Raw genomic sequence first — 13892 nt, 5'->3', positions numbered from 1 at the left:
GAGCTTGGGCCCATCCAGGGTGGGAAGCTTGTTAGCTGCTCCATGAGCATCCTAAGTTATGGTCAACATCCCCACCAACTGTTTCCCGGGACCATCGGTTTGGACCCTCACTTGGGCTCCTTGCACCTGAAACCCAGGACTGCGACGAGGCAGGCGACTGCTCGCCATCACACGGGACTGCCGCACCCAGGCGCGGTGCAGGTGCCCAGGGCATGGGGATGTCCTGGAGGGTGGGGGAGGGGACTGTTTCTCACCGTCTTGTCTCCTGTGTGCCTGAGGCTGTGCAGGGCGTGTGTGTCTGTAGGTGAGACACGGAGACACAGGGTTCCCTCTTCAGATGAGAGCATGAAACTGCCCAAGAAACCACGTGCTCGTCCCTTCAATAAAGTCACAGGTCCCTTCGCTGGAGGCGCCGAGGAGAGAGCTCAGGCTGAGGAGGAGGCCCCTCCCGGTGGGAATGCAGAGATCATCCCACACACCCAAACCTCAGCTACGACGTCCGTACCACGCATCCCATAGACGCTTACACCCTCACATGCCCCAGGTGCACACCGACGCCTCCCACAGAGGCCACTCCCTCAAATTCACAGTCCGCTCCTTTAGTGACAGGCAGATGCTCGGTGGCTCCAGCCACAGGCTCAGGGACATCATCACCCACGGAAGTCACCGCCGCACACCCCGCACAAGGGCGCTCACGCACTCCTACGCGCTCACGTTCCTGCTGCTGCACACGGTCTCACGCCCACCTTGTGTGTGCGCACACCCCACACGCTCACACACCCCACACGCTCACACACCCTACAGCACCCTCTAGGCTCAGGGGGTCCACGCCTGTGCCAGCCCCAGCAATCACACCCCCAGAACCGCCCTTACCATCAGGAGCAAACAGAAAACCATCCCCCCACCCCCGTATGTCGCTGCATTGACATTTCTTCCCAGTAGGGGTCAGGCCGACATTACCTGCTCCGCCTGGCAATGACCCCTCCGGGAGTCCCCAGAGGAGAGCGGAAGATGTTTGAACACAAGACAGGAGCAGAGAGAAGAGGGGACACACCAGGACTCTGGGCTGCAAGGTGGAGGCAGAGCCTCGCCCTGGCTCTCCCGGGTCCATGGGTGAACGCATGAGCACCCCTCCGGGGCAGGCGGCAGGAGGCCAGGCACTGGTGGAGCTGGGGAGTCAGTTAACAGCCTTCGGGGGTACCATCTGCATTCAGTGCTGAGATGGGGGGGTGGGGGCCTCCTTGTGCATTTGCACAAACCCTGTTGGTGTCGGGGGGAGGCTGGGGGGAGCAGTGGGTATAAGCCAGGTGCATGGGGGGACTGGGCGGGCCTGTCCAGGTGCTTCCAGGTCTCCATCTGTGGCCCCAGCAGCGGGCGTGAGGTGACGGCTCCCCTGCAGGGGCCTAAGGGTTCATCCGGGGACCTTGCATGGCACCCAGTTCTGCACGGTGCTGGAAGCCGCTCTCCGGTCTCAGTAAAGCGGAAAGCATGCTGGGAAGCCGAGTGCCCGAGGTTCGTTACGGAAAGAATTGCTACACTGTCTGGGAGCCGCTAGCCGTTTTCCCGTCCTGCTCATCATGTCTCAAAATGATACGTGGACTGCGCTGAAAATATCCCAGACATTCCTCTCTGCCTTAATTACAATCATTAGATTTGGAGAAAGGCTAGTGATGGGTGGGTTTTGGTGGTGGTGGTGTTTTCGTGGTTTTTGCTTGGCTTTCATTATAAGCCAGCTGGGCTCTAGCCCATGTGGACCAGAAGCACTGTGGCCCCTTCCTGACCCAAGGACTCCACATCCCACGCCGCGGTCTCTGGTCTGGGGTCCAATAACCCAGGACGTGTATGGAGAGCCCCAGGAGATTTCAAAGTGAACCCCTACTTGTAAGTGAACTGCTCCTCCCCAACCTTGGTGCTCCTGACCCACCGTGAGTGCTCGGTAACCGTGAGCTCTTCCTTGGTATCATTATTAATAAATTACAGAAGATAATTTCTCCTTCCTTTGTCTGTCTCTCCCCAAGCCCCTCTCCAAATGGCAGGGCACCTTCTCCCTCCCATACCTCCGAAGGAACACAGGGACTGACACTAGCCCTCGCAGGTATGGGGGGGGGGGGTCTCGGAGGGGTCGGTGGGGGGTGGAGAGTGTCTGTGAGCTCCCTTAAAGTAAATGGCACGATTCTGGTCTTATAACACCTTCTGTGGGGCAAGGGCCCTGTCTTTTCTCAAATTTGCAGAGTCCAGAAGCCCTGAGGCACTGTGAGGCTTCACCCGGGTTCCCAGGAGCTGGAGTTTCTTCCCTCCGACACTGAATTCCTATTATCATGCTAAATGTTAACAGAGTAGCATTGCTCCCCATAGGGAATCCTTAACCCAAGTTAATCCGCAGAATTAAAACAAGAAATGGGAAGGCCCCTGAGGGCACCACTTGATGTTAAACCCTGGACCCTAAGGATGTGACATCTCATCTTGGGTTTTCTCCCCCATCAAATGAGGACCGTGACTGGCAGGGTGACGGCCAGTCCCCATTTGCAGGAGAGGCTGCGGTCACGACTTTGGTCACTTTTAAGGCCCCCTCACTCTCAAAGCAAATCCTTTGCTTCCTCCCTGGGAGGCATGGGGCTCTGACCCCAGCAGCTCTCATTCAGATGCCTCTGGGGTGGATTCTTACAAGGAAACAGAGGAAGCAGTCTAGAAGGGGACACTGGAGGAGGGGTGGTTCTCTGAGCCCAGCTTCTTGAGGGACTTGGTGTCTCCTCCAGGTTTCTCACTCTTCCCCCCACTGAAGCGTCTACGGAGGGCTCAGACCAGGCCCTGGGTTCTCCTCTCTTAACTCACTTTTGGCAATACTCATGTTTCTGTGAGTGGTTCCCACTGGTGTTGTGCAGTTCACAACCTGTGCAGCAGTGCATGGCGGTCCTGTGCATCTGAGGTTCTCAGTGACTGCTGACCTTTTAAAATTTTTAAGTTATTAAATGTAATATGCATAGTGATGCATAAAACACCACTGCTCCGATTAACGAATAGTGGTAAAGCATATATCCATGTAATCATCACCCAAATCAAGACATGGAATGTTGGCCCAGGAAGCTCTCCAGGCTCCCTTCCACAGGGCATCCCCTATCTTGACTTTCAGGAAGACTACTTCCTGCTTTTGTTGATGCTGTTGCTACAGTGTTGCCAGCCAAATGTGCGTCCCTAAACCATACCTTAGCTTCCCAGCTGCTGGGAACAGGATATAAACTGAAGCATGCCGTGTGCATTCCGTGTCTGGCTTCTCTCACTCAACATCACATTTGTGAGGCTCACTCATGCGTGTCGATGTACTTTCGTTCATCTTTATTGCTGCTTAAGTATTTCATTGTACGAGTATACCACCCTTCATGGATCTATTCTACTGCCGACGGAAGTCTGGCTTGTTTCCAGCTGGGGGCTCTTGTAATCAGGGTTGCCATGGACAGACTTGTACACACGACCAGGTGCGTTTATGCACCAGCTGTATGCCTGCGAGTGTGAAATCAGTAGGTCATGGAGAATGTGCACGTTCAGTTTCAGTAGATAATGCTCACCACGTCGGAAAGTAGCTGGAACAATTAATGTGTGTTTCTGTTCTACAGCCTCAGCAAACAGCAGATAATATTGAATTTTTGCCAAACAACGTAAGTGCAAAGGGGTCTACTCTGGTACTCCTTTCGCATTTCTCTGATGATTAATGATATTGTGCATTTTCTCTTGTGTTTATTGGCCATTTACAGATCCTTCTTTGTAAAGTGTCTGTTCGAGATGTTTGCCCTTTTTTAAAAGGGGCTATCTACCTTTTTAAAAATTTTTTTACTTGTAGATTTTTTAAAGTGTTGGGTCGGGGGTTCCAGGAATGCAGGAGGAGCAACAGAAATGAGTGCGGGGGCCCCATCTTCCAGCCCCTCCCCACCCCTTCCTTAACCCTAGACTCTCCCGCCAAAAGGGTGTACGCCCAGGTCACGTCTCCATAGGTAACCCGATAGCTATGCAGGAAACAGGAGTATCAGGAGCCCCCACCTCATACCCTCTGATCACTAAATATGGATGTGAGCCCATGCCCTGCCTTGGCCGGATGAAAGACCCCCGCCCACTCCCTCCCACTGCGACGTCCCCCACTCCCTCTCTGGAGTTGAGGAACCTCCCCCAGGGGTGCCCACCTCCTCCCGGCGTGACTTTCCTGGCTCCCCTTCTCCTGAGCCCTGAAACTTTGCCGGGACATTTTTAATAAATCTTGTCTTGCGCCCACCTTGCCTGGTGTTGTGTTTATCTCGCCTGCGAAGCTACATAAAGTATTGCCTCTCCCTCACACCCGCAAATCGATTTCCAAAGCATCTACTTCTCAGTTAACCTGCCTTCTCATATTTGACTTCAGACCCTGGTCTTCTGCATGTGTGGCCTCTTACAATTTACTGTCCGCACGAGTGCCGGACGTGAGCATGAAGCCCGAGCCTCCATATGTCAGTCCCTCCGTAAAACCCCTCATCAGCGCACCGTACAGGAGATGATCTCTTAGCCACGGCCTGAAGGCCCGTTTCTGCTGGTCTCACCGACGACGGCTTCAGCCCGATGGCCTCAGCAGCTTGGCAAGTCTTTTTGCCCAGCAACATCAGAATGCTAATCTGCCTGCAGACGCCTGGGGCTGCGGTATGCTGGTTCGCTAGTCTCTGACACTGGCTACTCGGCCCTAGAATATACCTCCAGCTTTGGAAAACCAACATTATTGAAGTTAATTTGCAAACAATAAAAAGCACCTGTTTCAAGTGTAGACTCTGGTGAGTGTTGACCAACGTGTAGGCCTGTGTAACCACTACCCAAAACCCAGAGCGAGAACATTCCAATACTGCAAAAAGCTGCCTCGGGCCTCCTTGCAGTCAAACGTCCCCCTCCCAGCGCCTCCCACCCGGCGAACTCCGGTGGGCTCTGTGCTTCTGGATTCCTGTTCTAGAATTCGCCCGGCATGGAACCCTCCTGCTATGTGCTGCTTACCTTGTCTCCCTTACTTTGCTCGTCCGCATCATTGTCGATCAGCACTTGCGTCCTTGGCAACATGGGAACTTTCCTCAGTGCGGAGACACCACAGTGTCCCAGCCCTGTCACGGGCTGATGCACATCTTGGTCTCTTCTGCCAGGGACTACCAGGAAGACAGCGGCTATGGACGTGCGTGACGAGGCGTCTGTGTGGCCATGCCTTACTCGCCCAGGGGTCACTAGTGGAGAGTTCAGTGCTGGCATCTATGCAAAGTGTAGGATGACCTTCCTGAGAAGATGCTGAACTATGTTCCTAAGTGTCTGGGTCCCGCCAGCAACGCCTGAGCCGTCCAGGTGCCCACACGCTCGGTACACTTGGTCACTTTCAGGATGACTTTAGCCATCCCGGAGGTATAAACTTACACCTCTTTTCACCAATTTTAATTTGCATTTTCTGATGACAAAGAGGCTGAGAGCTTTTCATGTGCTCACCAGACCCTTGTGTATCTGTTCATGCATCTTGCCTTTTTTTTTTTTTTTTTAAGATTTTATTTATTTGACAGGGAGAGACACAGAAAGAGAAGGAACACAAGCAGGGGGAGTGGGAGAGGGAGAAGCAGACTTTCCTCTGAGCAGGGAGTCGGATGTGGGGCTCCATCCCAGAACTCTGGGATCATGACCTGAGCAGAAGGCAGATGCTTAACAACTGAGCCACCCAGGTGCCGGCATCTCGCCTATTTTAAAAAATCAGGTTGTCTCCTTTGATTGGGTTCTTTCCAGTATGTATTGTTCATATTTTCTCCTAGTCTGTGACTTAACTTTATTTTCTTAAGTGTTGTTTTTTGTTTTTTTTTTTATCTTTTTCTGAAAAGCAGAAGTTTTAAATATTGAATTAAGTCCATGTCGAGCTGTTTCATTTCTGCTTTGCCTCTGTGTCCTGGGAAACCTTTGCTGACCTCAAGATCGTGAATGTTTATTCTATATTTTACTCCAGAAGTTGATACTTTTAGCTGTGACTCTTAATTCTGTGGTCCATTTCATATTAATTTTTGAATATGTTATAAAGTGAGAATCAAAGTTAAATTTTTTTTATAAGGATGCTCAGTTGCTCCAGCCCTGTTTTCAGAAAGACTAGCGTTTCTCCACTAAATTATCTTGACACCTTTATTGAAAGTTAATTGACCATATAAGTGTGATCCTATTTCTTGAATCTCTACTCCATTCCATTGATTTATATGTCTGTCCATATGGCTGTACCACACTGTCTTGATTATTGTGGTTTTATAGTAAGTACTGAAATCCAGAAGTGGTAAGGCTCCCACTTTGCTATTTGTCACGGATCCATGTTTGTGTCTGTCCCCCAGATCTGCATGTCAGAACTCTAACCCCTAATGTGATGATGGTATCCGGGGGCGTGGCCTTTGGGAGATAATTAGGTTTAGATGAGGTGATAAGGTGGGGCCCTGGGGACTGTTAAGGTCATTGCCCTTCACCAGGGAGCTCGCTCTCTCTAATCCCCCCAACTCCCCAATCCTTGCTCCTACCCCACACCCAGTCCCCACAGCTGTGAGAAACACATTTCTGTTGTTTAAAACACGCAATTTATGGTATTTTGTTACAGTAGTGCCAACAGACTAAGATACTTTTTTCTTTTTTATTTTAATCACTTTGCCTCTTCTAGGTTTTAAAAAAATTTCCAGGTAAAGTTTAGAATGAATTGTCAATTTCAAAAAAGAAAGTCTGCTTGAGTTTTGATTGGAATTACATTTAATCTGTAGATGGCTTGGGGAAGAATTAACGTGTTAACATGGAGTCTTCCAGTCTTTGGACAAGCCATTCCTCTCCATGTGCATAGGTTTTGTTGTTGTTGTTTTAAAGATTTTATTTATTTGACAGACAGAGATCACAAGTAGACAGAGAGAGAGGAGGAAGCAGGCTCCCCGCGGAGCAGAGAGCCCGATGCGGGACTCGATCCCAGGACCCTGAGATCATGACCTGAGCCGAAGGCAGCGGCTTAACCCACTGAGCCACCCAGGCGCCCTGTACATAGGTTTTTTATTCCTTTCATCAATGTCTGGTAGTTATCCCCTGGACAGTTCTTGCAAATATGTGTGCAAACATACGTATATTCCCCAATATTTACATCATATATATATATATATATATATATATATATATATATATAAATATATATGTTTGTTATTGTGATGTAGGGCCAAATGGATTTTGGGCTACCGATTCTGTTTTTGGAGAACTTGGGAAGTTTGTTTATTTGTTCTAGCAACGCTTTTCTAGATTTCTTAGGATATTCTCTTTTTTTTAAGATTTTATTTATATATTTGACAGACAGAGATCACAAGTAGGCAGAGAGGCAGGCAGAGAGAGAGGAGGAAGCAGGCTCTCTGTCGAGCAGAGAGCCTGATGTGGGGCTCCATCCCAGGACTCTGGGATCATGACCTGAGCCAAAGGCAGAGGCTTTAACCCACTGAGCCACCCAGGTGCCCCCCTTAGGATATTCTTTATACATGACCATGTTGACTGCAAATAAAGACGTTGAACTGCTTCTTGTCCAATTTGTATGCCTTTTATTTTTCTCCCTGTGTCTTGTCGTGGTGGCCAGGATGTCCAGTGAAAAACTGACTGGAAACGGTGAGGATAGATGTGGTCGTTACATTCCTGTACACGTTTAGGTTTTCACATTAACACTTTAATTGATCGGGGTTTTCTGGGAAGCCCCTTTATCAGCCAATAATGTTTCCTTCTATTTCTCCCTTGCTAAGAGTTTTTAACGTGAGCGGTGAGTTTTGTCCAAGGATTTTCTCTAATCCATTGACAGCATCGTACGTTCTTTTTCTTCTGTCAATATAATGAAATATCTATTGAGTTTTTGAATATTAAATCCTCACTTTCCTGGGATGAACACCCGTTGGTATTGTCCTCTTTACATGTGCCTGGATGTGATTTTTTGAAATTAAAGATTTTTGCACATACATTAATGAAGATGTTAGTCTGTAGGAAGTTTCGCTTCTCCCTATTTGTTTAAACTCCACAGAACACTACAGGGTTTTGTTTTACTTTTATTTTTTTCCAATTGAAACAGTGAAGTATCTTTCCATTTTTTTAAAGATTTTATTTATTCATTTGACAGACAGAAATCACAAGCAGGCAGAGAGGCAGGCAGAGAGGGGGGAGAAGCTAGCTCCCCGCGGAGCAGAGAGCCTGATGTGGGGCTCGATCCCAGGACCCTGAGATCATGACCTGAGCCGAAGGCAGAGGCTTAACCACTGAGCCACCCAGGCACCCCTGAAGTATCTTTCTAAAAGACAAGATGAAAAGAGTTTATTTTAAGTTTACCCATATTTACCATTACTGGTGTAGATCTGAATCTCTGTATTATCATTTCCTTTCAGCCTGAAAACCTTGGACATTGAACCTTTCTGGTATGAACCCACTGGCTCCACGCACTCTCAGCTTTGGTCATCTCTAAAAGTGATTATTTCCCTTGGTGTCTTCTGTCTTGCATTGTTTTTGACGAGACATCTCTGGTGGGTTTTCACTTTGTTCCCCGGTATGGGGTGTATCTTCCCTTACTCTGAATGTTTTTGAGATTTTCTCTGCCACTGGTTTTCAGGAACTGGGTGACAATGTGCCTTCATGTGGTTTTCTTTATGTTTATTCTGTCAGGATCTGTGAGGCTGCTTAGACTCGTGGGCGTAGTTTTATCACATTAGCACATTTTTCAGCCTTTACTGCTTCAGATATTTTCCTGACCCTTTCTCATCCCCTTCCAGGACCCCAATCATACACACATTGCATGTCTTGGATTTTTGCCCTCCAGGTTGCTGCAGCTTTTACAGTTCTTGTCAGCCTTTCTTTTTTCTGGGTTTTAATTTGATAATTTCTTCTTCTGTATCTTCAAATTAACTGATTCTTTCTTCTTAAGCATTTAATCTGCTGCTAAGCTGATCCAGAGACTTATTTTATGTCAGATTTTTTTTTCAGCTTCTAAAAGTTCCATTTGCTACCTTTTTATATCTTCTTCTGTCTCATTATTTTCCTATTTCCTTGTCATGCCCTTGAGCATATTTACAATGACTGTTTGAAACACTGGTTGATAATGCCATCATCTCTGACTTCTGGATCTGTTTCTATGATATGTTTAATCATGTAATTGGTTACATTACTTTGCTTTTGCATATACATAGTGATTTTTTACTAGATGCTTGACATCGTGACTATTACACTGCTGAACGTCTGCATTTTGTTACTGTTGAGAAAACACTGAGTTTAGTTCTGGGTGCAGTTAGGTCACTTGTGGATAAATGTGATCCTTTTGGGACTTGTCTTTAACTTCTTAACAGGACAAGTCTGCAGTAGCCTTCAATCTATGGCAGTTCAGACTTACTAATGAGACCTAACTCTGGCGTGTCGCTGGAGTGTCGCAGATGGTAAGCCACTCCACTCTGGCTGATCAGAGTTCAGGATTCCAGGACTAGCTTTGCACTGTCTTGGTAGTTCTTAGAAATCTTACAGAATGCCACCCTATACTGCTTGGTATTTAGCAGTACACTCCCGAGAACCTCTAGGCAGATTTCTTGAGCTTTTTGTTTCAACACGACTCTCTTCTTTCCAAGTCCGAGCTCCTACCAATTCCAGCTTCTCCGTCCTCACCTCAGTGAGCCTGCTGTCTGCTTGGCTCCTTTCCCTATGCCACAGTATGGGAAATAGCTCTGGGGAGATAGCAGTCCCCTCACTTAGAGCTTTTTTTACAGATTATGGTCCCATACTGCCAGTTCTCCAGTGTTTCGTACGTTTCATCCAGTTTTCTAGTTTCTCCTTATAGGGCTGTGAGTCTGATACCATTTACTCTAGATTGGTGAAAGCAGAGATATATCTTCCTGCTCACTCTTGAGTCAGTAGATCCAGCCCAGCCTTTTACTAAATGTCTGGCTTCTCATCTCTAATTACCTAGAAGACATCTCCCCCCTGCCATTATCTCTGAGTCACGTGTTCCAAGTGAATTCCTTATCTTTCCTTGCCCATCTGCTTTTCCTTCTAGTTTCCTTTTGTCTGCTAAGCTCAAAATCTTGGTCATCTTTAAACATTAACTTAATTGTCCATCTCTTTAAAATCAATTCCAGTTTCAAGCCATGCCAATTCTTTTCGAAAGATTTCTTAAATCCGCTCTTTTCTCTCTGTTTCTACTTCATCTTTACTGAGAACGACCGTCATCTTTCTAATAATAGGTTTCTAAATGCAACTGTGTGAGCAGGTTGGGTGATATGTATGTCAGAGGCAGAGAGAACCCCATAATGGTCAACAAGGCTCTTCAGACATCTCCAGTCCCTGCCATATCCTGTGTCTTGGGCACTTGCAGGGCCATATTAATCCCCTCCACCATGTTCTCTCATCTTCCCTCTTACCGTTCCCTCTTCTTGGACCACTCTTCTGCACCCCCCACTAACTGATTTTTGCTTCTAAACTTCTACTCATCCTTCAGTTCTCAAATCAGATACTCCTTCAGAAAGCCTTCCCTTCTCTCCTCTTCCACAGATGACGTTGGATGTCCTCTCCCTGGGTTTCTTTCCCTGTGGAGCGTTCATCCTATTTCTCAGTTTCGTAATTGTCTACCTCCTCCGTTAGATCCTAGGATGACACTCATGTGCCCCATGTATTCCTGGAATGGCTACAATCACCATCCTTTCATCAGTGCTTGGCATGAGATCTGGTACCAGCAGGGTGCTCGGTACATATTTGGTGAATAAACAAATGGCCAGATAATTAAATAAGAGTGATGTTTACATTGTAGGTTCTTGATCCTATCAATGGATCCAAAAGAGACTTAGAAACCCATAGAAAGGGGGGCACCTGCGTGGCTCAGTGGGTTAAAGCCTCTGTCTTCGCCTCAGGTCATGATCCCAGGGTCCTGGGATCGAGTCCCGCATCGGGCTCTCTGCTCCGCGGGGAGCCTGCTTCCTCCTCTCTCTGCCTGACTCTCTGCCTACTTGCGATCTCCATCTGTCAAATAAATAAATAAAGTCTAAAAAAAGAAAGAAAGAAAGAAACCCATAGAAAGTCAGAGCTATAAAAGACTTGGAAATAAATTAGTTAATCTTCCATACAGTACATGTGTCCCTTTGCCACTTCCTAGTAAATAACCAGATAGGCTATGTTGAACCCACTTGTGATTGGGAATTTAATCTTTGTCATAGCAGCCTGTTCCATTTCCAGACTATTTTATTGTTCCTAACTGCACCAGAATTTTCTTCTACACAGCTTGTACCCATTGGTCTCAGTCTTTCCTCTGAATCTGTGGACAAGGGTTATCTTATATTCTAATAATAGCTATCAAGCATCTGAAGACTTCCTGTAGCTCCCAAATTTTCCTACTAATAACAATGATAATCACTCTATCAGCTGATATTTCTCAGGTATTTACCTGATTGTTTGAACTTCACAACAATCCCATAAGATGGTCCATATTATCGGTACCATTTTAGAGATGAAGAAACTAATGATCATGGAGGGACCACACAGAGATAAAGAGAGACAGACACCTGAGGAACCCCAGCTGTTCTGGCTCCCCAGCTCAGCTCCAGACACATGAATGAGGATCTTGGAGGCTTCAGGGTCCAGCCACCATTTGACTACAGCCAGGTAAGAGGCCTTGAGGGACAACCATCCTGCTAAACAAAATGAGTTAGAGATAAAAATAAAAGGAAACTTTTTTATTGTAAGTCACTAGGTTGGGGTGGCTTGTTATAGAGCAATAGGCAACCACACCACTGACCTCATTGTGCACTTCTCCTTCAGCTCAGAGCTGGTGTGCATGAGGTACAGGCGCAGCATGGGCCACCTGCTGCCGCTACCATCCTTGAGTACTACCGTGTCCGTGATAGACACTGTTCCCTGCTCATAGGGTGGGGAAGGGGGGTGAAAAGACTAGGATGGTAGAAAGGAGCCTGTCCAATCTGGTGCCTTTTGAGAGTCAGGGCAGCTTCCCACTGGCAGGAAGCATCCAGGCTGTGGGGACCCCTTCACCTGATTCTCCTGCATGGTGTTATCTTACCCCAGTGTCAGAAACAAGAGGAAAAGCCCCGTCTTGTCTGAAGAGTAAATGGGATTGATGAGATGCCAACAGAAGGGCCACAGCAAGAAGAGATAGGACATTGATTTGGCCATTGTCCCACCATATTTTCAGAAGTTGATGTTGTAAGGTCTTGCTTGGGCAGATTCTCCTTCTGGCTCCTGCTGTGTTTAGCCCAGAATCCCCAGCTGCAGGCAGGGAGCATGACTGTGTTTCTGGAACACAGCCAGGAAAGAGTGCAGAGGGAGGCTCTCTCTCCCAGGCACCCAGCACCAGGCCTCCCAATGCCTGGCAGTTCAATGTGTATGTTTTGGGTGACATTTGACATTCCTAAACCCACCACGAGATAAAGCCCAAACCTTAATAAAAGGGGAGAGAAGAAATCCTTTTTTTGGTGATGAGTTCCCCTAGTCAGCTCTCAGACTGGCACTGATGACAGAAGAATGGCTTTGAGAGAAAACCACAGGTCTGACCATAACGGAAGTAGATCCAGAGAATCTGGTTGCACCTGAGGAGTAAGAAGCCACCATCAAGGGGAAGGTAGGAAATACCCATAAAATAATTAGAGTTTATATTTTACTGAATAAAATACAACTTCTCCTGGTTGTCAGTTTCCAAAGGACTGTTCTTTTCTAGGCAAAGTGTGAATTCAAGGGTGATCATCCCCTGGGTGAGTAGATGAAACAAAACCCCAGCTGTTTCCCAAGACTAACACAAAGACAGGAAATGAATGGGTTTGGAGGCTCTGCAAAGGTATTTGGAGCCACTGGGGATTTTTGTCAGGAAATATTTAAAGCCAGCTTTGTGATGGGCAGAAGAGGAGAGAGAAAGGGCAGGCCAGTGATGGATGGGTGAAGGGAGGTACAGCTTGGTCAGAATGATGCAGGAGGGATAGAGAGAGGTGGTTGCGGAGTCATTCCTGAGGAAGACAGATAGCCTGTGGAGAGAACGGGTCTCCCCAGTGATGGGGCTTGTGATGCCCTTGCCTTCCTCAGCACTGGGCAGCCCTGCAGTTTGCTCCAGCCCCTCACCTCTGCTCACCCGAACATACCCCAAGACCCTTCTTTACTCGCTAGCGCATGTTCCTTCCTTCTCTGTGGCCAGCCCCTGCCAGGCAGAGACAGGAGTCCCAGGAGGTGGTGGGTGAGAGGTAGGCAGTCTGGGACAATGGGGCCTTCTGGGTCTGCCTGGATCCCTGCTGTCTGTTAACTCCAAGATCATGCCAAAAGACCTTCCACCCCCACCGAGCCCCACCACCTTTGGGATTTGTACCTGACGCAGCCTTGTGTGTGGACATCTCCAGCACAGACGGCTAGCTTCCTGGTAAGTACCTCAGATGGCCATGGAGACAGCTCCATGTTCTGTTCCTCCTCCCCTGGACCCTCCCCCTGGGCCATGGTTTTGCCTTGGGTCGCCCTTTCCCTTGGCTGACTGCTTTCTTGGGTCTCATTTCTCTCCAGCCCATGGCATCCTGCTCCCCAAACTCCCCTTTGTCCTTGTGAGCCCTTTGCTCAAAGCCCCTGTGACTCCTCATCAGCTGAAGAAATGATGCTGCCCCAGTAGGGTACCGATGGCTCACCTGGGACACCTTCCCAAAGCAAAGCTATCTGGTCTGAATGTGAACTTCGTGTGCAGGTGATCCAGTGTGTGACAATTGAATGTGTCCCCCTGGTTCTACAGAATGAAGTGTGAATATCTGCATCCATCCTTCAAGGCCCAGGCCTATCTGCATAACCTCACTGAAATCATACCCTGGACAAACTTTTGCAACAGAAGTGCCTCCTTCAGGTTGCCTCATGTTGCCACCACGCTGGGAAGTCTT

The sequence above is a fragment of the Mustela lutreola genome, chromosome 10 (genome assembly GCF_030435805.1).
Source record: "Mustela lutreola isolate mMusLut2 chromosome 10, mMusLut2.pri, whole genome shotgun sequence".
NCBI lineage: Eukaryota > Metazoa > Chordata > Mammalia > Carnivora > Mustelidae > Mustela > Mustela lutreola.
Note: the sequence above shows the minus strand (reverse complement) of the source record.